This window comes from Pristiophorus japonicus, chromosome 2 (assembly GCF_044704955.1).
Source record: "Pristiophorus japonicus isolate sPriJap1 chromosome 2, sPriJap1.hap1, whole genome shotgun sequence".
In the NCBI taxonomy this organism is placed as follows: Eukaryota; Metazoa; Chordata; class Chondrichthyes; family Pristiophoridae; genus Pristiophorus; species Pristiophorus japonicus.
The window spans coordinates 373,927,157-373,951,271 of NC_091978.1; the positions used below are offsets into that span (position 1 = coordinate 373,927,157).

General features: G+C 47.0%; 1 protein-coding gene across 1 annotated transcript in view; it reads left to right on the forward strand.

Moving 5' to 3' along the window:
* Positions 1-524: 524 nt before the first annotated feature.
* The window catches only part of LOC139235120 (clathrin light chain A-like), a 93,932-nt gene continuing 70,341 nt past the window's right edge, over positions 525-24,115 (forward strand). The window contains exon 1 of the mRNA XM_070866316.1: positions 525-803. The gene's annotated coding sequence lies outside the window, so the exon portion shown is untranslated. The remainder of the gene's footprint in view (positions 804-24,115) is intronic.

Here is a 24,115-nt window from a genome sequence, read left to right on the forward strand (position 1 = left end):
GATGACTTGCTTGCAAACCAAAAAGGGATGAGTTCACAGGTGTTACTATGAAGGACATAATATTCCAGGTCCGAACTTCATGTTGAACACAAGAACACAAGAAATAGGAGCAGGAGTAGGCCATTTGACTCCTCAAGCCTGCTCTGCCATTTAATAAAATCATGACTGATCTGATCATGGACTCAGTTCCACTTCCCTGCCCATTCCCCATAAATGTTTATTCCCTGATCACCCAAAAATTTGTCTTTTCTCTGCCTTAAATATATTCAATGACCCAGCCTCCACAGCTTTCTGGGGTAGAGAATTCCACAGATTTACAACCCTCTGAGAGAAGAAATTCCTCCTCATCTCAATTTTAAATGGGCGATCCCTTATTCTGAAACTATGCTCCCTAGTTCTAGATTCCCCCACAAGGGGAAACATCATTTCTGCAACTGTCCTGTCATACCCCCTCAGAATCTTACGAGTTTTGATAAGATCACCATTCATTCTTCTAAATTCCAATGAGCACAGGCCCAACCTGCTCAACCTGTGAACGGTCTCTCTCCCCGGTGTGAACACACTAGTGTATGAGCAGGTCGGAGGATTGAGTGAATCGCTTCCCACACTCGGAGCAGGTGAACGGTCTCTCTCCCCGGTGTGAACACACTGGTGTATGAGCAGGTCGGAGGATTGAGTGAATCGCTTCCCACACTCGGAGCAGGTGAACGGTCTCTCTCCCCGGTGTGAACACACTGGTGTTTTAAGTCAACCCCCTCATCTCCAGAATCAACCTCGTCAACCTTCTCTGAACAGCCTTCAATGTAAGTATATCCTTTCTTAAATACGGAGAGCAAAAGTGTACGCAGTACTCCAGGTGTGGCCTCACCAATACCCTGTACATTTGTAGCAGGACTTCTCTGCTTTTATACTCTCTCCCCCTTGTAATAAAGGCCAACATTCCATTTGCCTTCCTGATCACTTGCTGTACCTACATATTAACTTTTTGTGTTTCATGCACAAGGACCCCCAGGTCCCTCTGTACTGCAGCACTTTGCAATTTTTCTCCATTTAAATTGTAATTTGCTTTTCTATTTTTTCTGCCAAAGTGGATAACCTTATATTTTCCTACTTTATACTCCATCTGCCAAATTTTTGCCCACTCACTTAGCCTGTCTATATCCCTTTGCAGATTTTTTGTGTCCTCATAATTTGCTTTCCCAAGTGTGGAAACATAGAAACATAGAAAATAGGTGCAGGAGTAGGCCATTCGGCCCTTCGAGCCTGCACCGCCATTCAATATGATCATGGCTGATTATGCAACTTCAGTACCCCATTCCTGCTTTCTCTCCATACTCCTTGATCCCTTTAGCCGTAAGGGCAACATCTAACTCCCTTTTGAATTTATCTAACGAACTGGCCTCAACAACTTTCTGTAGTAGAGAATTCCACAGGTTCACAATTGCCTATCCACCGTCAACTCTTTAAGTATCATTCTCTAGTCTATCCTAGCCAATTCACGTCTCATACCGTCGAAGTTTCCTTTCTTTAAGTTCAGGACCCTAGTCTCTGAATTAACTGTGTCACTCTCCATCTTAATGAAGAATTCTACCATATTACGGTCACTCTTCCCCAAGGGGCCCCGCACGACCAGATTGCTAATTAATCCTATCTCGTTACACAAGACCCAGTCTAGGATGACTTGCTCTTTAGTTGGTTCCTCGACATATTGGTCTAGAAAACCATCCCTTATACGCTCCAGGATTCCTCCTCCAATATTGCTACCAGTTTGGTGATCCCAATCAATATGCAGATTAAAGTCACATAGATTCCACATCATCCATGCTAATGTCCTTCCTTACTATTGCATTAATCTCCTCTTTAACTAGTAATGCTACCCTACCTCCTTTTCCTTCCTGACTGTCCTTCCTGAATATTGAATACCCCTGGATGTTGAGTTCCCAACCTTGGTTACCCTGGAGCCATGACTCCGTAATCCCAATGACATCATATCCGTTAACAGCTACCTGTGCAGTCAATTCATCCACCTTATTACGAATGCTCCTCGCATTGAGACTCAGAGCCTTCAGACTTGTTTTTTTTAATACTCTTTGTCATTTTAGAATTATGTTGTATTATGGCCCTTTTTGATTTTTGCCCTTGATTTCTCTGCCCTCCACTCTTGCTTTTCTCCTTCCTACCTTTATGCTTCTGCCCCCATTTTACTTCCCTCTGCCTCCCTGCATTGATTCCCATCCCCCTGCCATATTAGTTTAAACCCTCCCCAACAGCACTAGCAAACACTCCCCCTAGGACATTGGTTCCGGTCCTGCCCAGGTGCAGACCGTCCGGTTTGTACTGGTCCCACCTCCCCCAGAACCGGTTCCAATGTCCCAGGAATTTGAATCGCTCCTCCTTGCACCACTCCTCAAGCCACGTATTCACCTGATCAATCCTGCAATTCCTACTGTGAATAGCACGTGGCACTGGTAGCAATCCTTAAACTTGTGGTGGCCGTTGCACACCAGCCACCACCGGGCATGACAGAGCGAGGTCTTGATCCAGTGGCAAGGATTACCCAAGACCACTGGAGACCAGCTCTGCTGCACAGACCTAGTGCATACACATATTGCAGTGTGGGCTGGCCCGTGCTGCCCCTGGGCCCTCGCTTCAGCCCCAATCATGTCACTCTGCAAACTCTGGACCCTCCTTCGCCCAGAACTCGCCGCTCCTGCTGTATCTGCCCACGCTCCAATCAGCGAGCCGGATTATGTTGATGTCTAATCCAGTCGCCCTCTTCACAGCCGTCGCCCTCTCGGACTGGCTCGCGCTGTACCTTGCAGTGGCATGCCACCACGCCACGTTACTTCAGGGCTGCCGCACGCCGCTCCTTTTATGACCTCGACCTGCCGCCAATGGTCTCTCACAGGCCGGGGCCGCCATTAGAATAGTACAACACAGAAGGAAGTCATTCGGTCTACTGAGTCTGCACCAACCAGCGTTAGGGTCTCTGTCCGCAGCGTTAGGGTCTCTGTCCGCAGGGTTAGGGTCTCTGTCCGCAGGGTTAGGGTCTCTGTCCGCAGCGTTAGGGTCTCTGTCCGCAGGGTTAGGGTCTCTGTCCGCAGCGTTAGGGTCTCTGTCCCCAGGGTTAGGGTCTCTGCAGGATTAGGGTCTCTGTCCGCAGGGTTAGGGTCTCTGTCCGCAGCGTTAGGGTCTCTGTCCGCAGGGTTAGGGTCTCTGTCCGCAGCGTTAGGGTCTCTGTCCGCAGGGTTAGGGTCTCTGTCCGCAGCGTTAGGGTCTCTGTCCCCAGGGTTAGGGTCTCTGCAGGATTAGGGTCTCTGTCCCCAGGGTTAAGGTCTCTGTCCGCAGGATTAGGGTCTCTGTCCCTACGGTTAGGGTCTCTGTCCGCAGGGTTAGGGTCTCTGTCCCCAGGGTTAAGGTCTCTGTCCGCAGGATTAGGATCTCTGTCCCTAGGGTTAGGGTCTCTGGCCGCAGGATTAGGGTCTCTGTCCCCAGGGTTCGGGTCTCTGTCCCCAGGGTTAGGGTCTCTACAGGATTAGGGTCTCTGTCCCCAGGGTTAGGGTCTCTGTCCCCAGGGTTAGGGTCTCTGCAGGATTAAGGTCTCTGTCCGCAGGGTTAGGGTCTCTGTCCCCAGGGTTAGGGTCTCTGTCCCCAGGGTTAGGGTCTCTGTCCGCAGGGTTAGGGTCTTGCCCCCCCAGACAGGATTTGGTTCTCTGCACCATCCCAGTATTAAACCTGTACCACTTCAGTGGCCAATCAACACAGAATTCTAAAAGGCAGGCTACGCTCGACAAACCTGCTGGAACCTTTGGAAACACCGGATGTGATTAATATGGACTTCCAAAATGTATTGATTAGGAATCAGAGGTGACATAATGAGACTTGGAATTAAGGGACACGTGGCCACTTGGATAGAAAGATTGTTGGAGGGCAAAAAGCAAAGCTAAGGGTAAAATGAGGTAGCTCAGACTAGAATGATTTAGAAACTGGGGCTGTGTTGAGCTATTTTATTTACCATATATCAAAAATATTCTAGACTTAGGAATTGAGGGAACGTTATAAAAATCTGTTGATGATAGAAAATTGTGTCAAGAAATTATGGAAAATCACCAGGAGATGAAAGTTTAGATACACAGGTCATAAAAAGGGACAGTTCGACAACAACAACAAGTATTTATATAGCGCCTTTAACATAGTGAAACGTCCCAAGGCGCTTCATAAGAGTGTTATGGGATAAAAAATTTGACACCGAGCCGCATAAGTAGAAATTAACGCAGGTGACCAAAGGCTTGGTCAAAAAGGTTGGTTTTAAGGAGCGGCTTGAAGGAAGAAAGAGAGGTAGAGAGGCGGAGAGGTTTAGGGAGAGAGTTCCAGAGCTAGGCAACAGAAGGCATGACCACCAATGGTGGAGCGATGCTCAAGAGGACAGAATTAGAGGAGCGCAGACATCTTGGGGTGGGAGGGGTGTGGGTGTTGTGGGGCTGGAGGAGATTACAGAGATAGGGAGGGGCGAGGCCATGGAGGGATTTGAAAACAAGGATGAGAATTTTGAAATTGAGGCGTTGTTTAACCGGAAGCCAATGCAGGCCAGCAAGCACAGGGGGTGATGGGTGAGCGGGACTCGGTGCGAGTTAGGACACAGGCAACTGAATTTTGGATCACCTCCAGTTTACGTAGAATAGAATGTGGGAGGCCAGCCAGGAGTGCGTTGGAATTAGTCAAGTCTAGAGGTAACAAAGGCATGGATGAGGGCTTCAACAGCGGATGAGTTGAGGCAAGGGCGGAGACGGGCGATGTAACAGAGGTAGAAATAGGCGGTCTTAGTTATGCTGCAGATATGTGGTCGATAGCTCATTTCAGGGTCAAATATGACACCAAGGTTGCAAACAGTCTGGTTCAGCCTCAGAGGAGTTGTGGAGAGGGATGGAGTCAGTGACTAGGGAACGGAGTTTGTGGTGGGGACCGAAAACAATGGCTTCGGTCTTCCCAATTGGAGAAAATTTCTGCTCATCCAGAACTGGATGTTGGACAAGTAGTCTGACAATTTAGAGACTGTGGAGGGGTCGAGAGAAGTGGTAGTGAGGGAGAGCTGGGTGTCATCAGCGTACATGTGGAAACTAACGCTGTGTTTTCGGATGATTCAAATTGAATCATAGAATGGACACAGCAGAGAAGGAGGCCATTTGGCCCATCGTGGCTGTGCTGGCCCTTTGAAAAAGCGATCCAATTAGTCCCACTACCTCGCTCCTTCCCCGAAGCCCAGCTAATTTTTCCACTTTCAAGTATTTATCCAATTCCCTTTTGAAAGTTATTGTCTCGAATAGTGTGGTAATTATAACGGTGAGGCTATCCATGCAACAGGAGGGATATTTTTGCAGGAGACTAGCGATGGGAAGTGAAATGAAGGCTGATTACATCCTTCTTTGATTGATAACATTTTAAAAATGTTATAATATTAGAATGCTAAAATTGTACTGCACAGAAGGAGGCCATTTGGCCCACTGTGTCTGTGCCGACTCTTTGAAATAATTATCCAATCAGTCCCACTCCCCTGCGCTTTCCCCATAGCCCTGCTATTTTTCCCTCTGCAAGTATTTATTTAATTCCCTTTTGAAAGTTATTATTGAATCTGCTTCCACCGCCCTTTCAGGCATGCGTTCCTGATCACAATGAAATTGTTGTAATCTGCCCCTGGCTTTTTTTCCAATGATCTTAAGTCTGCGTCCTCTGGTTATCGACCATCCCGCCAATGGAAACAGTTTCTCCTTAATTGCTCTATCAAAACGCCATAATTTTGAACACTTCTATTCAATCTCCCCTTAATCTTCTTTGCTCTAAGGAGAACAATCCCAACTTCTCCAGGCTCTCTGCATAACTGAATTCCCTCATCCCTGGTACCATCCTGGTAAACCTACTCTTTACCCTCTCCAGGGCCTTGACGTCATTCCTAAAGTGTGGTGCTCAGAATTGGACACAATACTAAAGCTGGGGCCGAACCAATGATTTATAAAGGTTTACCATAACTTCCTGGCTTTTGTAATCTATGTCTATATTAATAAACCCAAGGATCCAGATTGCATTTTTAACAGCCTTTTCAACTTGTCTTGCCACTTTCAAAGATTTGTGTATGTGAACTCCAGGTCTCTCTGTGCCTGCACCCCCTTTAAAATTGTACCATTTAGTTTATATCGTCTCTCCTCATTCTTCCTTCCAAAATGCATCACTTTACATTTCTCTGTGTTAAATTTCATCTGCCATGTTTCTGCCCATTTCACCAGTGACTTGAAAGTAATTTACCAATTGATTATTGATTGCTTACCCAACTCCTCGAAACGCTTTATTTGTTCTTCTCTCCATTTGCAGAAAGGGCATGTATGATGTACAAGTGAGAATCAGGCTGAATATAGAAAGTTCAGAGGGGAAGTGAAAAAGAAAATAAGAGGGGTAAAGAGAGAGTATGATTATAGATTGGCAGCTAACATAAAAGGGAATTCAAAAGTCTTCTATAGGCATATAAATAATAACTGGATAGTAAGAGGAGAGGTGGGCCTGATTAGGAACCAAAAAGTAGACCTGCACATGGAGACAGAGGGCATGGTTGAGGTACTAAATAAGTCGTTTACATCTATCTTCACCAAGGAAAAAGATGCTGTCATTGACATAGTGAAAGAGGAGGTAGTTGAGATACTGGATAGAATAAAAATTGATAAAGAGGAGGTACTGGAAAGTCTGTCTGTACTTAAAGTTGATAAGTCACCAGGACCAGATAGGATGCATCCTCGGATGCTGAGGAAGGTCACGGTGGAAATCACAGAGATACTGGCTATAATCTTCCAATCCTCCTTAGATACTGGGGTGGTGACAGAGGACTGGAGAATTGCAAATATTACTTGCTCAAAAAAGTGTAAGGTTAAACCCAGCAACTGCAGGAAGTTAGTTTAACCTCGGGAGTAGGGAAGCTTTTAGAAACGATAAGTTAACAGTCACTCAGACAAGTGTGGACTAATTAAGGAAAGCCAGCACAGATTTGTTAAAGGCAAATCGTGTTTAATTAACTTGATTGAGTTTTTTGATGAGGTAACACAGAAGGTTGATGAGAGCAATGCGGTTGACATGGTGTAAATGGATTTCCAGAAGGCGTTTGACAAGGTGCCACACAATAGGCTTTCCAGCAAAGTTGAAGTCCATGGAAAAAAGGACTAGTGGCAGCATTGGCCGAGTGACGGGGAACAGAGAGCAGGGCTCGGGACTGGGACACTGCTTTTCTGGATATATATTAATGACTTGGACTTGGGTGTACAGGGCACAATTTCACAATTTGCAGATAACACAAAACTTGGAAGTATAGTGAACCGTGAGGAGGAGAGGGATAGACTTCAGGAGGACACAGACAGGCTGGTGGAATGGGCGGACATGTAGCAGATGAAATTTAACGCAAAGAAGTGCAAAGTGATACATTTTGGTAGGAAGAATGAGGAGAGGAAATATAAACTAAAGGGTACAATCCTAAAGGGGGTGCATGAACAGAGAGACCTCGGGGTATGTGTGCACAAATTGTTGAAGGTGGCAGGGCAGATTGAGAAAGCGGTTAAAAAAACATACAGGATCCTGGGCTTCATGAATAGAGGCATAGAGTACAAAAGTGTGGAAATTATGATGAAACACTGGTTCGGCCTCAACTGGTCTTTTGTGTCCAATTCTAGAGCAGAGAAGGTTGAGAGGAGATTTGATGGAGGTGTTTATCATAAGGGATCTGGACAGCGTAGATCGAGAGAAACTGTTCCCATTGGCGGAAGAGTCGAGAACCAGAGGACACAAATTTAAGGCGATTGGCAAAAGTACCAAAGGCGACACGAGGAAAAACGCTTTTACGCAGCGAGTGGTTAGGATCTGGAATGCGCTGCCTGAGAGGGTGGTGGAGGCAGACTCAATTTTATCTTTCAAAAGGGAGTTGGATATGTACCTGAAGGAAAACAGTTTGCAGGGCTACAGGGAAAGGGCGGGGGAGTGGGACTGGCTGAAGTGCTCCAGCAGAGAGCCGGCACGGGCTCGACGGGCCAAATGGCCTCCTCCTGTGCTTTAGCCATTGTATTATCTGGCTCCTGGTGCAGCCGATCGGCATGTGAAATCACCAAATGTGCATCAGCGCCATACTCCTATCAAAAGAGGAATTTAAAAAATGTATCAGTTGACACAAATAACCTTCCGTAAATACTAGGGGACTGAGGGTCTAGTGAGAAGGAGGACCGAAGGAAATCCTTATTAGTCAGGAAATTGTGTTAGGGAAATTGATGGGATTGAAGGCCGATAAATCCCTGGGGCCTGATAGTCTGCATCCCAGAGTACTTAAGGAAGTGGCCCTAGAAATAGTGGATGCATTGGTGATCATTTTCCAACAGTCTATTGACTCTGGATCAGTTCCTATGGACTGGAGGGTAGCTAATGTAACACCACTTTTTAAAAAAGGAGGGAGAGAGAAAACGGGGAATTATAGACCGATTAGCCTGACATCAGTAGTGGGGAAAATGTTGGAATCAATTATTAAAGATGAAATAGCAGCACATTTGGAAAGCAGTGACAGGATCGGTCCAAGTCAGCATGGATTTATGAAAGGGAAATCATGCTTGACAAATCTTCGAGAATTTTTTGAGGATGTAACTGGTAAGGGAGTGGACAAGAGAGAACCAGTGGATGTGGTGTATTTGGACTTTCAAAAGGCTTTTGACAAGGTCCCACACAAGAGATTAGTGTGCAAAATTAAAGCACATTGTATTGGGGGTAATACACTGACGTGGATAGAGAACTGGTTGGCAGACAGGAAGCAGAGAGTCAGGATAAACAGGTCCTTTTCAGAATGGCAGGCAGTGATTAGTGGAGTACCGCAGGGCTCAGTGCTGGGACCCCAGCTATTTACAATATATATTAATGATTTAGATGAAGGAATTGAGTGTAATATCTCCAAGTTTGCAGATGACACTAAGCTGGGTGGCGGTGTGAACTGTGAGGAGGACACTAAGAGGCTGCAGGGTGACTTGGACAGGTTAGGTGAGTGGGCAAATGCATGGCAGATGCAGTATAATGTGGATAAATGTGAGGTTATCCACTTTGGTGGCAAAAACACAAAGGCAGAATATTATCTGAATGGCGGCAGATTAGGAAAAGGGGAGGTGCAACGAGACCTGGGTGTCATGGTACATCAGTCATTTAAAGTTGGCATGCAGGTACAGCAGGCGGTGAAGAAGGCAAATGGTATGTTGGCCTTCATAGCTAGGGGATTTGTGTATAGGAGCAGGGAGGTCTTACTGCAGTTGTACAGGGCCTAGGTGAGGCCTCACCTGGAATATTATGTTCAGTTTTGATCTCCTAATCTGAAGAAGGACGTTCTTACTATTGAGGGACTGCAGCGAAGGTTCACCAGACTGATTCCCGGGATGGCAGGACTGTCATATGAGGAGAGACTGGATCGACTGGGCCTGTATTCACTGGAGTTTAGAAGGATGAGAGGGGATCTCATAGAAACATATAAAATTCTGACGGGACTGGACAGGTTAGATGCAGGAAGAATGTTCCCGATGTTGGGGGAAGTCCAGAACCAGGGGACATAGTCTAAGGATAAGGGGTAAGCCATTTAGGACTGAGATGAGGAGAAACTTCTTCACTCAGAGAGTTGTTAACCTGTGGAATTCCCTACCACAGAGAGTTATTGATGCCAGTTAATTGGATATATTCAAGAGAGAGTTAGATATGGCCCTTACGGCTAAAGGGATCAAGGAGGATGGAGAGAAAGCAGGAAAGTGGTACTGAAGTGAATGATCAGCCATGATTATATTGAATGGTGGTGCAGGCTCGAAGGGCCGAATGGCCTTCTCCTGCACCTATTTACTATGTTTCTATGATCTCTACGTTAATTGTGTTAACGCGCGGGTGCAATGGAATCGACTAATTGGCTCAGAAATTCCCAGACCTGGGCAGCAGGCGAACACAATTCCAGGATTAGATCCAGAGGGAAATGAAACTTGGAAGCTTTTTCAATGTCGACTGGCCGAAGGCAGTTGCTGGGAAAGCCGCAAATTGGAATTCTAGTCCGCACACCCCATGTTCTCACATCGACTGGTACACCGGGCTGAGGTGCTGCAGTGAAATTCCTCCCTCCCTCGAAGCGGACACGTGCCCCAGTGAAACCACAATGGTGCAGTCATCTCCCAAAAATAATGGAGCTTGAGAATTTGCTCGGTGCAGAGGCTGAGGGGCTCAGGAGTGAGGGTATCTCATGAGAAGTTGATGCGAGGCTTGGATGGGCAGTAGAAAGACAGGATTTTATAGGAGAGGCAATGGAACAAGGTGAGGTGCTTAAAGGAGCAAAAGATGCCAGAGGAATAGGGGGTCAGGCTAAGCTGAGATTTGGTGACCTCACGCACACTTGTTTATTTGGACCTCTGTGTTGCTTTAAGCGACTAAGCGATGAAATGATCAATGATATAAGCCCTGTTCTCTAACTCAGACACGAGGTATTGTAGAAGTTGAAACACTATGGGCGTTGTGCACATCAGAATAATGGGTGGAAAAACCTCAGGGCTACTAACAGGCAGCTGAATTATTGTCTGTGCCCGAAGCTCTCCTCTGCTAACACTGCAGAGGATTAAAGATTAAAGATTAGCCCCAGGTTTAGAATCAGTGTTATGTTCAGAATAACTCCACAAGACTGTGCTGTAAGCTCAAACTGTTGTGACCTTGGTCTCTTCAGTGTAACCCCAGAGTGAGGAGGCAGCATGGTAGACTGCCTTTTATACCTGCACAGGTGCGCCCCCTGGTGGCACGTCTTACACATTAGTAAAGTTTACATACATAACATCATTCCCCCCCAAAGTCTTAGATACAAGTTATTTACAAGTTGAGGCGATCCAGGGCTCTGCGTTCCCGGGTTGATCACCCGAGTTGAAGTCCTGGCCTGGGTGAGTCGGTCAGATCATTGCTGCACTGCGGTGTGGCTGGTCTGATCGGACTGTCGGGCATGGTGGGTTCATCCTCGAGGTTGACAGCGAGGTCGATTGCTGGTTGGGTGTGTGTGGGTGGATCAATGATGGTAATGTCCTCTTCAAACTGTTCTTGGTTGTCAGTGAACCGCAGTTTGGTCTGATCCAAGTGCTTTCTGCACGTTTGTCCATTCACAAGTTTGACAACAAACACTCTATTCCCCTCCTTGGCTAAAACATTAGCAATTCTGCCGGGGGAACACCAGTAAGCGAGTGGGGTTGCGTCCGGTAGCTGAGCAGAATCCGAGATAACCGGGTCTGCAGGGAACCATCCGTTACGCGTTTCAAGCTCGGCTTGATAGTTTGGACTACCCGTTCCATTTGACCATTGGATGCGGGCTTAAACGGGGCAGACCTGACATGCTTGATGCCATTGCGGGTCATGAACTCATTGAATTCCGAGCTGGTGAAACACGGTCCATTGTCACTAACAAGGACGTCGGGCAAACCATGGGTGGTGAACATGGCCCAGAGGATTTCAATGGTGGCAGTGGACGTACATGATGACATTATTATACTTTCAATCCATTTAGAGTAAGCATCCACTGCTACTAGGAACATCTAGGGGCCAGCAAAATCTACGTGGACCCTGGACCACGGTTTGGAGGGCCATGACCACAGACTCAGTGGGACCTTCCTTGGTGCTTTGCTCAATTGTGAGCAAGTGTTACATTGGTGTACGCATGCCTCCAATTCCGAGTCAATGCCGGGCCACCAAACGTGCGACCTGGCGACAGCCTTCATCATGACTATGCCTGGGTGGTTACTGTGTAGGTCGCGTATAAACGTTTCCCTGCCAATTTTTGGAAAAAACGTTTCCCTGCCTTTTTTTGGCAAAACTACGTGATTCCCCCATAGGAGACAATCTGAATGGATGGACATTTCATCCTTGCGTCCGTAGAACGGCTTAATTTCATCTTGCATTTCCCCGGGAATCGCCGACCAGCTCCCATTAAGGACGCAGCTTTTTACAAGTGATAGCACAGGGTCCTGGCTAGTCATGACGGGTGACTCCTCGCTCTCAAAAGCATCCATTACAAGAAGTAAGTCTGCGGGTTACGCCATTTCCACCCCGGTGGTGGGCAATGGTAGCCAACTGAGGGCATCAGCACAGTTCTCAGTGCCTGGTCTCTGGTGGATTACATAGTCATACACAGATAACGTTAGTGCCCATCGTTGATGGGCGAAGCATTGATGGTAATACCTTTGCTTTCTGAGAACAGCGAAATGAGTGGCTTGTGGTCGGTTTCGAGCTGAACCGGAGTCTAAATATGTATTGGTGCATTTTCTTAACCCCGTATACGCATGCTAATGCTTCTTTCTCAACCATACTGTAGGCTCTTTCAGCCTTGGATAAACTTCTGGATGCATATGCAACCGGTTGCAGTTTGCCTGACACATTGGCTTACTGTAACACACAACCGACCCCGTACGAAGATGCATCACAAGCTAGTACTAAACGTTTACACAAGTCATACAATACAAGTAACTTATTAAAGGCTGTCTCTTGAGATTTACCCCAAACCCAGTCGTCACCCTTGCATAGCAATAAATGCAAGGTTTCCAGCAAAGTGTTCAACCCCGGTAGAAAGTTACCAAAATAGTTGAGGAGTCCCAGGAACGAACGCAGTTTCATCACATTCTGTGGTCTGGGTGCATTCTTGATGGCCTCCATCTTGGAGTCCGTGGGTCTGACGCCGTCCGCCATAATCTTTCAAGCCAGAAATGCAACCTCTGCCGCCAGGAAAATACACTTGGAGAGTTTCAGCCTGAGTCCCACTCTGTCCAATCGCTTTAGAACCTTTTCCAGGTTGTGCAAGTGTTCGGTGGTGTTGCGACCCGTGATCAGGATGTCGCCTTGAAACACCACAGTGCGCGGAACCGATTTCAGCGGACTCTCCATGTCCCTCTGGAAGATGGCTGCAGCCGAGCGAATCCCAGAGGGGCATCTGTGGTATATGAACAGTCCTTTGTGCTAATGCACATCAATTTTTTTGAAGATTCAGCCAGTTCCTGTGTCATGTAAGCAGCAGTTAGATCCAACTTGGTGAACGACTCCCCCCCCTACTAGCATTGCAAACAGGTCATCTGCTTTGGGTAGTGGGTACTGGTCCTGTAACGAGATTCGGTTGATCGTTACCTTGTAGTCCCCGCAGATTCTGACCGTCCCATCACTCTTCAACACCGGAACAATTGGACTGGCCCACTTGTTGAACTCGACTGGTGATATGATTCCCTCTCATTGAAGTCTGTCCAGCTAGATCTCGACTTTCTCTCGCATCACGTATGGAACCGCTCGGGCCTTGTGATGAACGGGTCGTGCATCAGGGACTAGATGGATCTGCACTTTGGTGCCTGTGAAGTTGCCGATGCCTGGCTCGAATAATGACGGGAATTTGTTTAGCACTTGGGCGCACGAGGCGTCATCCACCGAAGACAGTGTTTGATGTCGTCAAAGTTCCATCAGATCTTTCCTCGCCAGCTTCTGCCGAACAGCGTTGGGCCATCGCCTGGTACAATCCATAGTGGTAAATCATGCACAGTTCAATCATACGATACCTTCACTGCCGCATTGCCAATGACTGGTATAAGCTCTTTGGTGTAAGTGTGCAGCTTGGTGTGGATCGGGCCTAGTTTTGGCCTTTGTGCCTTGTTGCCCCACAGTTTCTCAAAAGCCTTTTGGCTCATAATTGATTGACTCGCCCATGTGTCCAATTCCATGGAAACTGGAATGCGGTTTAATTTGACTTTTAACATTATCGGAGGGCTTTTGGTGGTGAAGGTGTGTACCCCATACACTTCCTCTTCAGCCTCGGGTTGAGTTGCCTCTCTCACTCGTTCAGCGTGATCCACACCGGATCGGTCATCTTCTTCCAACTCTGCCATATGGTGAGTCGCAGTATGTCTGCACATTCGCTGGAGGTGCCCCATTGTCCCACAGCCCTTGCACACGTAGTGCTTGAATCGACATTGATGGGCTCGATAATTACTCTCGCAGTGCCAACATGGTGTTAATGGATTCGCATTCACACCCCACAGTGGACTCTGAGTCATCCTAGGTATGACCTCTGCAGGCGTGTAGGCCCGGCCATGTACAGTTCTGCCTGCTGAAGGCATTATTTTATGCACAGTACTTGCCGGTGAGCTTCGATGCTGCAATGATATCTGTTTAGTGTTATTGTTCGTGGACATGAAAGCCTGGGCTATCGTGATGGCCTTGCTCAGATCTAGGGATTCGGCAGACAGCAGTTTGCCAAGAATCGTGGCCGATTCCAAGCACAAAAAGTCCCGCAAAATTTCCCCCAACAATCCAGCAAATACGCACAGTTCCGCAAGGGGTCTTAGGTCGGCGACATAGCTCGCCACGACCTGGCCCGCGGAGCGATGGTGTATATAGAAGCGATACTTGGCCATTAAAATGCTTTCCTTTGGCTTGAGGTGTTCCCGAACCAGCATGCACAACTCTGCATATGTCTTCTCCATTGGTTTCGTCGGTGCTAGCAGATTTTTGATGAGGCCATATATTGTGGACCCCCAAAAAGTGAGGAGAATTGCCCTGCGCTTGATCACGGTCTCATAGAAACATAGAAAATAGGTGCAGGAGTAGGCCATTCAGCCCTTCAAGCCTGCACCACCATTCAATATGATCATGGCTGATCATGCAACCTCAGTACCCCACCCCAGCCTTCTCTCCATACCCACTAATCCCTTTAGCCATAACTCCTTTTGAATATATCTAACAAACTGGACTCAACAACTCTCTGTGGCAGAGAATTCCACAGGCTCACAACTCTTTGGGTGAAAGAGTTTCTGCTCATCTCGGTCCTATATGGCTTACCCCTTATCCTTAGACTGTGTCCCCTGGTTCTGGACTTCCCCAAAGTTGGGAACATTCTTCCTACATCTAACCTGTCCAGTCCCGTCAGAATTTAATACGTTTCTATGAGATCCCCTCTCATTCTTCTAAATTCCAGTGAGTATAAGGCTAGTCGATCCAGTCTTTCCTCATATGTCAGTCATGCCATCCCGGGAATCAGTCTGGTGAATCTTCACGGGTACTCCCTCAATAGCAAGAATGTCTTTCCTCAGATTAGGTGACCAAAACTGCACACAATACTCAAGGTGTGGTCTCACCAAGGCCCTGTACAATTGCAGCAAGACCTCCCTGCTCCTATACTCAAATCTCCTCGCTATGAAGGCCAGCATGCCATTTGCTTTCTTTACTGCCTGCTGTACCTGCATGCCAACCTTCAATGACTGATGTACCATGACACCCAGGTTATCGTTGCACCTCCCCTTTTATTAATCTGTCACCATTCAGATAATATTCTGCCTTCCTGTTTTTGCCACCAAAGTGGATAACCTCACATTTATCCACATTATACTGCATCTGTCATGCATTTGCCCATTCACCTAACCTGTCCAAGTCACCCTGCAGCCTCTTAGCATCCTCCTCGCAGTTCATACTGCCACCCAGCTTAGTGTCATCTACAAACTTGGAGATATTACGTTCAATTCCTTTGTCTAAATCATTGATGTATATTGTAAAGAGCTGGGGTCCCAGCATTGAATCCTGCGGCACCCCACTAGTCACTGCCTGCCATTCTGAAAAGGACCTGTTTATTCCCACTCTTTGCTTCCTGTTTGCCAACCAGTTCTCTATCCATGTCAATACATTATCCCCAATACCATGTACCTTAATTTTGCACACTAATCTTGTTATATATGTAAACTTGTATTTACTCTGTTCAGCCACCAAAGGGCTCATCCTCTGGAGTCCCAAGGGATCCCATAATCCCTTGGGAGCACAGTTATTTAAGGAGGCCTCACAGGTTGGAGAGGCACTCTGGAGACCTGCAATGAAAGACTACGGTCACACTTTACTTTGAGCTCACAGTGTTCAGTCTGACTCTTTCTCCATACACAACAACTGGCGACGAGATACAGATAGTGAACCAAAAGTTGCAGAGAACAGTGGGCGTCCTGGAGAAATTCTCAGAGGGAGATGATTGGGAAAGCAACTCGACCAATACTTCGTGGCCAACAAGTTAGATGGGGAAGAGAACGGTGTCAAACGAAGAGCGATCCTCCTCACCGTCTGTGGGGCACCAACGTGTGGCCTTATGAAGAATCTGCTCACTCCAGCGAAACCCACGGAGAAATTGTATGACAATTTGTGCACACTGGTCCGAGAGCATTTAAACCTGAAGAAAAGCGTTCTGATGGCGAGGTACCGGTTTTACACCTACAAAAGGTCTAAAGGAAGTGGCGAGTTATGTTGCAGAGCTAAGATGCCTTGCAGGACATTGCGAATTTGAATGATATTTGGAGCACATGCTCAGAGACTTTTTTGTACTTGGCATTGGCCACGAAACCATACTTCGCAAACTTTTGACTGTAAAGACCCCAACCTTGAGTAAGGCCATAGCGATAGCCCAGACGTTCATTGCCATCAGTGACAATACGAAGCAAATCTCTCAACACACAAGTGCTGCTACAAGTACTGTGAACAAAGTGATGATGTTTTCGAATCATAACATACAGGGCAGGTCACACATACCGGCAGCTGCACGTCCGCAGATGACTCAGAGTCCACCATCAAGGGTGATGAATGCAAGTCCATTAACACCTTGTTGGCGCTGCGGGGGTGATCATCGTTTCCATTCATGTCGATTCAAAGAGTACATTTGCAAGGGCTGTGGAACAATGGGACATCTCCAACGAGTGTGCAGGCAAGCTGCAAAGCCTGTTAAACCTGTAAACCACCATGTTGCAGAGGAGGACAGATCCGCGCAGGATCACGATGAACCAGAGCCTCAGACCAAGGAGGCAGAGGTAGATGGGGTGCACACATTCACCACGAATTGTCCCCCGATAATGCTGAGTGCTACACTAAGTGGAGTCCCAGTGTCAATGGAGCTGGACATGGGCGCGAGCCAGTCCATCATGGGCAAAAAGACTTTCGAAAGATTGTGGTGCAACAAGACCTCAAGGCCAGCCTTAACTCCAGTTCGCTCAAAACTAAGAAATTACACAAAAAAACTGATTCCCGTAATCGGCTGTGCTACCGTAAAGGTTTCCTACGATGGAGCGGTGCACAAGCTACCACTCTGGGTGGTACCGGGCGATGGTCCCACGCTGCTCGGCAGGAGCTGGCTGGGAAAGATACGCTGGAACTGGGACGACATCTATTGCCCGCTGACGACACTTTGTGTGCCCAGGTCTTTAAACAAATTTCCTTCGCTGTTCGAACTAGGCATCGGGAAATTCCAAGGAGCAAAAGTGCAGATCCACCTAATTCCGCGGGCGCGAGCCATCCATCACAAGGCGAGAGCAGTCCGTACATGAGGAGAGAAAGAACATAAGAACATAAGAATTAGGAACAGGAGTAGACCATCTGGCCCCTCGAGCCTGCTCCGCCATTCAAAAAGATCATGGCTGATCTGGCCGTGGACTCAGCTGCACTTACCCGCCCGCTCCCCATAACCCTTAATTCCCTTATTGGTTAAAAATCTATCGATCTGTGATTTGAATACATTCAATGAGCTAGCCTCAACTGCTTCCTTGGGCAGAGAATTCCACAGATTCACAACCCTCTGGGAGAAGAAATTCTCTCTCAACTCGGTTTTTTAAATTGGCTCCCCCGTATTTTGAGGCTGTGCCCCCTAGTTCTAGTCTCCCCGACCAGTGGAAACAACCTCTCTGCCTCTATCTTGTCTATCCCTTTCATTATTTTAAATGTTTTTTTATAAGATCACCCCTCATCCTTCTGAACTCCAACGAGTAAAGACCCAGTCTACTCAATCTATCATCATAAGGTAATCCCCTCATCTCCGGAATCAGCCTAGTGAATCGTCTCTGTACCCCCTCCAAGGCTAGTCTATCCTTCCTTAAGTAAGGTGACCAAAACTGCACGCAGTACTCCAGGTGCGGCCTCACCAATACCCTGTGCAGTTGCAGCAGGACCTCCCTGCTTTTGTACTCCATCCCTCTCGCAATGAAGGCCAACATTCCATTCGACTTCCTGATTACCTGCTGCACCTGCAAACTTTTTTTTGGGGATTCATGCACAAGGAGGCACTCTACGCAGGGGTCCTCCCACTATTCATCGGGGACTTGGCCTGAAGGGTGGTGCACGGAGCAGTGCCGTGCAACAAATTTTTAAGCCGGTTCACGGACTCCCAGGCCGCCTGCAATTTCTGCGGTCTGGAAGAGTCCGTGTTCCATGTTTTTATGGAATGCACAAGGTTGCAGCCCCTGTTTTATTATTTGAAGGAGCTGCTCCTGAAATTCTGGCTGCACTTCAGTCCCACTCTCCTGATCTTTGGGCACCCTGTGCGGAGGGGAGCGGGTAGGTCCGAAGGCCTCCTCGTAGGACTGCTCCTGGGCACGGCCAAGGGTGCCATCAGCCGGTCCAGGCAGCGGGCGGTCGAGGGGGTCGTTCAACCTGACTGCCTGCCTCTCTTCCGCTCTTACATCCGGTCCAGGGTGTCCTTGGAGATGGAGCACGCGGTGTCCACCGGTACGCTCACGGCCTTCCGCGAGAGGTGGGCACCGGAGGGACTGGAGTGCATCATCACGCCCGGCAACCAAATTTTACGTTTTAAAGTTTAATTTGTTTTAATTGCCGGTGCTTTTAGTGTCCCCCTCCTCTTTTATAGGGGGCACTGGAAAAAATTTGATTTTAGCGCCCCAAAAAAAAAACCAAAAAAAAAGAAAAAAAAAAAGGGGCCTTGAAAATGTCTGCTGTGTCACCCAGGCGGGTGGCACGGTTTAATGTTTATGTTTATTTTCAGGTAAACTCAAAAGAGTTTCATGCACAAGGACCCCCAGGTCCCTCTGCACCGCAGCATGTTGTAATTTCTCCCCATTCAAATAATATTCCCTTTTACTGTTTTTTTTCCCAAGGTGGATGACCTCACATTTTCCGACATTGTATTCCATCTGCCAAACCTTAGCCCATTCACTTAACCTATCTAAATCTCTTTGCAGCCTCTCTGTGTCCTCTACACAACCCACTTTCCCACTAATCTTTGCGTCATCTGCAAATTTTGTTACACTACACTCTGTTCCCTCTTTCAGGTCATCTATCTATATTGTAAACAGTTGTGGTCCCAGCACCGATCCCTGTGGCACACCACTAACCACCGATTTCCAACCTGAAAAGGACCCATTTATCCCGACTCTCTGCTTTCTGTTCGCCAGCCAATTCTCTATCCATGCTAATACATTTCCTCTGACTCCGCGTACCTTTATCTTCTGCAGTAACCTTTTGTGTGGCACCTTATCGAATGCCTTTTGAAAATCTAAATACACCACATCCATCGGTACACCTCTATCCACCATGCTTGTTATATCCTCAAAGAATTCCAGTAAATTAGTTAAACATGATTTCCCCTTCATGAATCCATGCTGCGTCTGCTTGATTGCACTATTCCTATCTAGATGTCCCGCTATTTCTTCCTTAATGATAGTTTCAAGCATTTTCCCCACTATAGATGTTAAACTAATCGGCCTATAGTTACCTGCCTTTTGTCTGCCCCCTTTTTTAAACAGAGGCGTTACATTAGCTGCTTTCTAATCCGCTGGTACCTCCCCAGAGTCCAGAGAATTTTGGTAGATTATAACGAATGCATCTGCTATAACTTCCATCATCTCTTTTAATACCCTGGGATGCATTTCATCAGGACCAGGGGACTTGTTTACCTTGAATCCCATTAGCCTGTCCAGCACTATCCCACTAGTGATAGTGATTGTCTCAATGTCCTCCCTTCCCACATTCCCATGACCAGCAATTTTTGGCATGGATTTTGTGTCTTCCACTGTGAAGACCGAAGCAAAATAATTGTTTAAGATCTCAGCTATTTCCACATTTCCCATTATTAAATCCCCCTTCTCATCTTCTAAGGGACCAACATTTACTTTAGTCACTCTCTTCTGTTTTATATATCGGTAAAAGCTTTTACTATCTGTTTTTATATTTTGCGCAAGTTTACTTTCGTAATCTATCTTTCCTTTCTTTATTGCTTTCTTAGTCATTCTTTGCTGTCGTTTAAAATTTTCCCAATCTTCTAGTTTCCCACTAACCTTGGCCACCTTATATGCATTGGTTTTTAATTTGATACTCTCCTTTATTTCCTTGGTTATCCACGGCTGGTTATCCCTTCTCTTACCTCCCTGCTTTTTCACTGGAATATATTTTAGTTGAGCATTATGAAAGAGCTCCTTAAAAGTCCTCCACTGTTCCTCAATTGTGCCACCGTTTAGTCTGTGTTCCCAGTCTACTTTAGCTAACTCTGCCCTCATCCCACTGTAGTCCCCTTTGTTTAAGCATCGTACGCTCGTTTGAGACACTACTTCCTCACCCTCAATCCGTATTACAAATTCAACCATACTGTGATCACTCATTCCGAGAGGATCTTTTAGTAGGAGATCGTTTATTATTCTTGTCTCATTACACAGGACCAGATCTAAGATAGCTTGCTCCCTTGTAGGTTCTGTAACATACTGTTCTAAGAAACAATCCCATATGCATTCTATGAATTCCTCCTCAAGGCTACCCCGTGCGATTTGATTTGACCAATCGATATGTAGGTTAAAATCCCCCATGATTACTGCCGTTCCTTTTTCACATGCCTCTATTATTCCCTTGATTATTGTCCGCCCCACCGTGAAGTTATTATTTGGGGGCCTATAAACTACGCCCACCAGTGACTTTTTCCCCTTACTATCTCTTAATCTCCACCCACAATGATTCAACATTTTGCTCATTAGGGCCAATATCATCTCTCACAACTGCCCTGATATCATCCTTTATTAACAGAGCTACCCCACCTCCTTTCCCTTCTTGTCTATCCTTCCGAATTGTCAGATACCCCTGTATGTTTAATTCCAAGTCTTGGCCACCCTGCAACCATGTTTCTGTAATGGCCACCAAATCATACCCATTTGTAATGATTTGTGCCGTCAACTCATTTACTTTATTTCGAATGCTGCGTGCGTTTAGGTCGAGTTTAGAAAGGGTGGAGATCGAGCTAGACCGGCTACAAAGAGAGGGCATCATTTCACTGATCAAGTTCAAAGAGTGGGCCAGTCCTATCGTCCCAGTCCTCAAGGGAGATGGCACCATCAGAATCTGTGGCGATTACAAAGTAACTATAAACCGTTTTCCCTGCAGGACCATTACCCACTACGAAAGGCCGACGACCTCTTTGCAACGTTGGCGAGAGGAAAGACTTTCATGAAGCTGAATCTGACTTCAGCCTACATGATGCAGAAACTGGAGGAATCATCGAAGGCCCTCACCAGAATCAACATGCACAAAGGTCTTTTTGTTTATAATAGATGCCCGTTTGGAATCCAATCAGTGGCGGCGATATTCCAGAGAAACATGGAAAACTTACTGAAGTCACCGTGGTCTTTCAGGATGACATCTTGGTCACAGATCGGAACACAGTCAAGCATCTGCAGAACCTGGAGGAGGTTCTTAGTCGACTCAACTGTGTGTGGTTTAGGTTAAAATGCTTGAACTGCGTTTTCCTGGTGCCTGAAGTGGAGTGTGTGGGAAGGAGAAATGCTGCGGACGGCATCAGGCGCACCAGCGCGAAGACGGAGGCAATCAAGAATGCACCGAGGCCACAGAATGTGACGGAGATGCGGTCATTTCTGGGACTCCTGAGATACTTTGGTAACTTCTTAGCGGGTCTCAGCACACTGTTAGAACCACTACATGTCTTACTACGAAAAGGGGACGAATGGGTTTGGGGCAAAAGCCAAGAAAATTGCTTTGTAAAAGCAAGAAAATTGTTATGCTCAAACAAATTGCTTGTGTTGTATGGTCCATGTAAGCGTTTGGTACTAGCATGTGATGTGTCGTCATATGATGTCGGGTGTGTATTGCAACAAGCTAATGATTTCGGAAAACTGCAACCGGTTGCTTATGCATTCAGGAGTCTGTCTAAGGCTGAGAGAGCTGACAGCATGATTGCGAATGAGGCATTAGCGTGTATCTATGGGGTAAAGAAAATGCATCAATACCTGTTTGGGCTAAAATTCAAATTGGAAACTGACCATAAGCCACTTATATCCCTGTTTTCTGAGAGTAAAGGGATAAATACCAATGCATCGGCCCGCATCCAGAGATGAGCGCTCACGTTGTCCGCATACAACTACGCCATCCGCCACAGGCCAGGCACAGAAAACTGCACCGATGCTCTCAGTAGGCTGCCATTGCCCACCGCGGGGGTGGAAATGCGCAGCCCGCAGATCTAGCCATGGTTATGGAAGTATTTGAGACTGAGTAATCACCCGTCACTGCTCGGCAGATCAAAACCTGGACAAGCCAGGACCCCTTATTATCTCTAGTCAAAAGCTGTGTGCTTCACGGGAGCTGGTCCAGTGTCCCAGTGGAAATGCAGGAAAAGATAAAGCTGTTCCAGCGGCGCAACGATGAAATGTCTATACAGGCAGACTGCCTTCTGTGGGGCAATCGAGTAGTGGTCCCCAAGAAGGGCTGAGACACCTTCATCAGTGACCTCCACAGTACCCACCCAGGCATCGTAATGATGAAAGCGATAGCCAGATCCCACGTGTGGTGGCCCGGTATCGATGCGGACTTAGAGTCCTGCGTTCATAGATGTAATACATGCTCGCAGTTAAGCAATGTACCCAGGGAGGCGCCACTAAGTTTATCGTCTTGGCCCTCCAAACCGTGGTCTCGGGTATACGTCGACTATGCAGGCCCATTCTTGGGTAAAATGTTCCTTGTGGTTGTAGATGCATATTCCAAGTGGATTGAATGTGAGATAATGTCGGCTAGCACGTCCACTGTCACTACTGAAAGCCTGCGGGCCATGTTTGCCACTCACAGCTTACCCGATGTCCTGGTGAGCGACAACGGGCCATGATTTACCAGTGCTGAGTTCAAAGAATTCATAACCCATAACGAGATCAAACATGTCACATCTGCCCCGTTTAAACCAGCGTCCAATGGTCAGACAGAGAGAGCAGTGCAAACCATCAAGCAAGGCTTGAAGAGGGTAACTGAAGGCTCACTGCAGACTCGCCTATCCCAAGTCCTGCTTAGCTACCGCACGAGACCCCACTCGCTCACTGGGATCCCATCTGCTGAACTGCTCATGAAAAGAGCACTTAAGACAAGGCTCTCGTTAGTTCACCCTGATCTACATGAACAGGTAGAGAGCAGGCAGCTTCAACAAAGTGCAATGATAGCGCAAATGTGTCACGCGAGAATGAAATCAATGATCCTGTATTTGTATTGAATTATGGACAAGATCCCAAGTGGCTTCCCGGCACTGTCGTGGCCAAAGAGGGGAGCAGGGTGTTTCGGGTTAAACTTTCAAATGGACTAATTCACCGGAAACACTTGGACCAAATCAAACTCAGATTCACGGACTATCCTGAGCAACCCACCTTGGACCCTACCTTTTTTGATCCCCCAACATACACACCAGTGTCAACCGGCACTATGGTTGAACACGAAGCAGAACCCATCATCCACAGCAGTCCTGCAGGGCCCAACACACCAGGCAGCTCAGCAAGGCCAGCTGCACAGCAGCCCAGCGAGGGCCCAACAAATGATTCAACAACACCAGCTTTCACACCGAGACGATCAACCAGGGCAAGAAGGGCCCCAGATCAACTCACATTGTAAATAGTTACACTATTGATTTTGGGAGGTGGGGGAGTGTTGTTCTATATGTAAACTTGTATTTACTCTGTACAGTCACCAGAGGGCTCATCCCCTGGAGTCCCAAGGATCCTATAATCCCATGGGAGCACAGATTGGAGAGGCACTCTGAAGACCTGCAATAAAAGACTAAGTTCACACTTTACTTTGAGCTCACAGTGTTCAGTCTGACTCTTTCCCCATAAACAACAAACCTCTTATGTGGGACCTTGTCAAAAGCCTTTTGAAAGTCCAAATACACTACATCTACTGGTTCTCCCTTATCCACTCTACTAGTTACATCCTCAAAAAACTCCAGAAGCTTTGTCAAGCATGATTTCCCCTTCATAAATCCATGCTGAATTGGACCGATCCTGTCACTGCTTTCTAAATG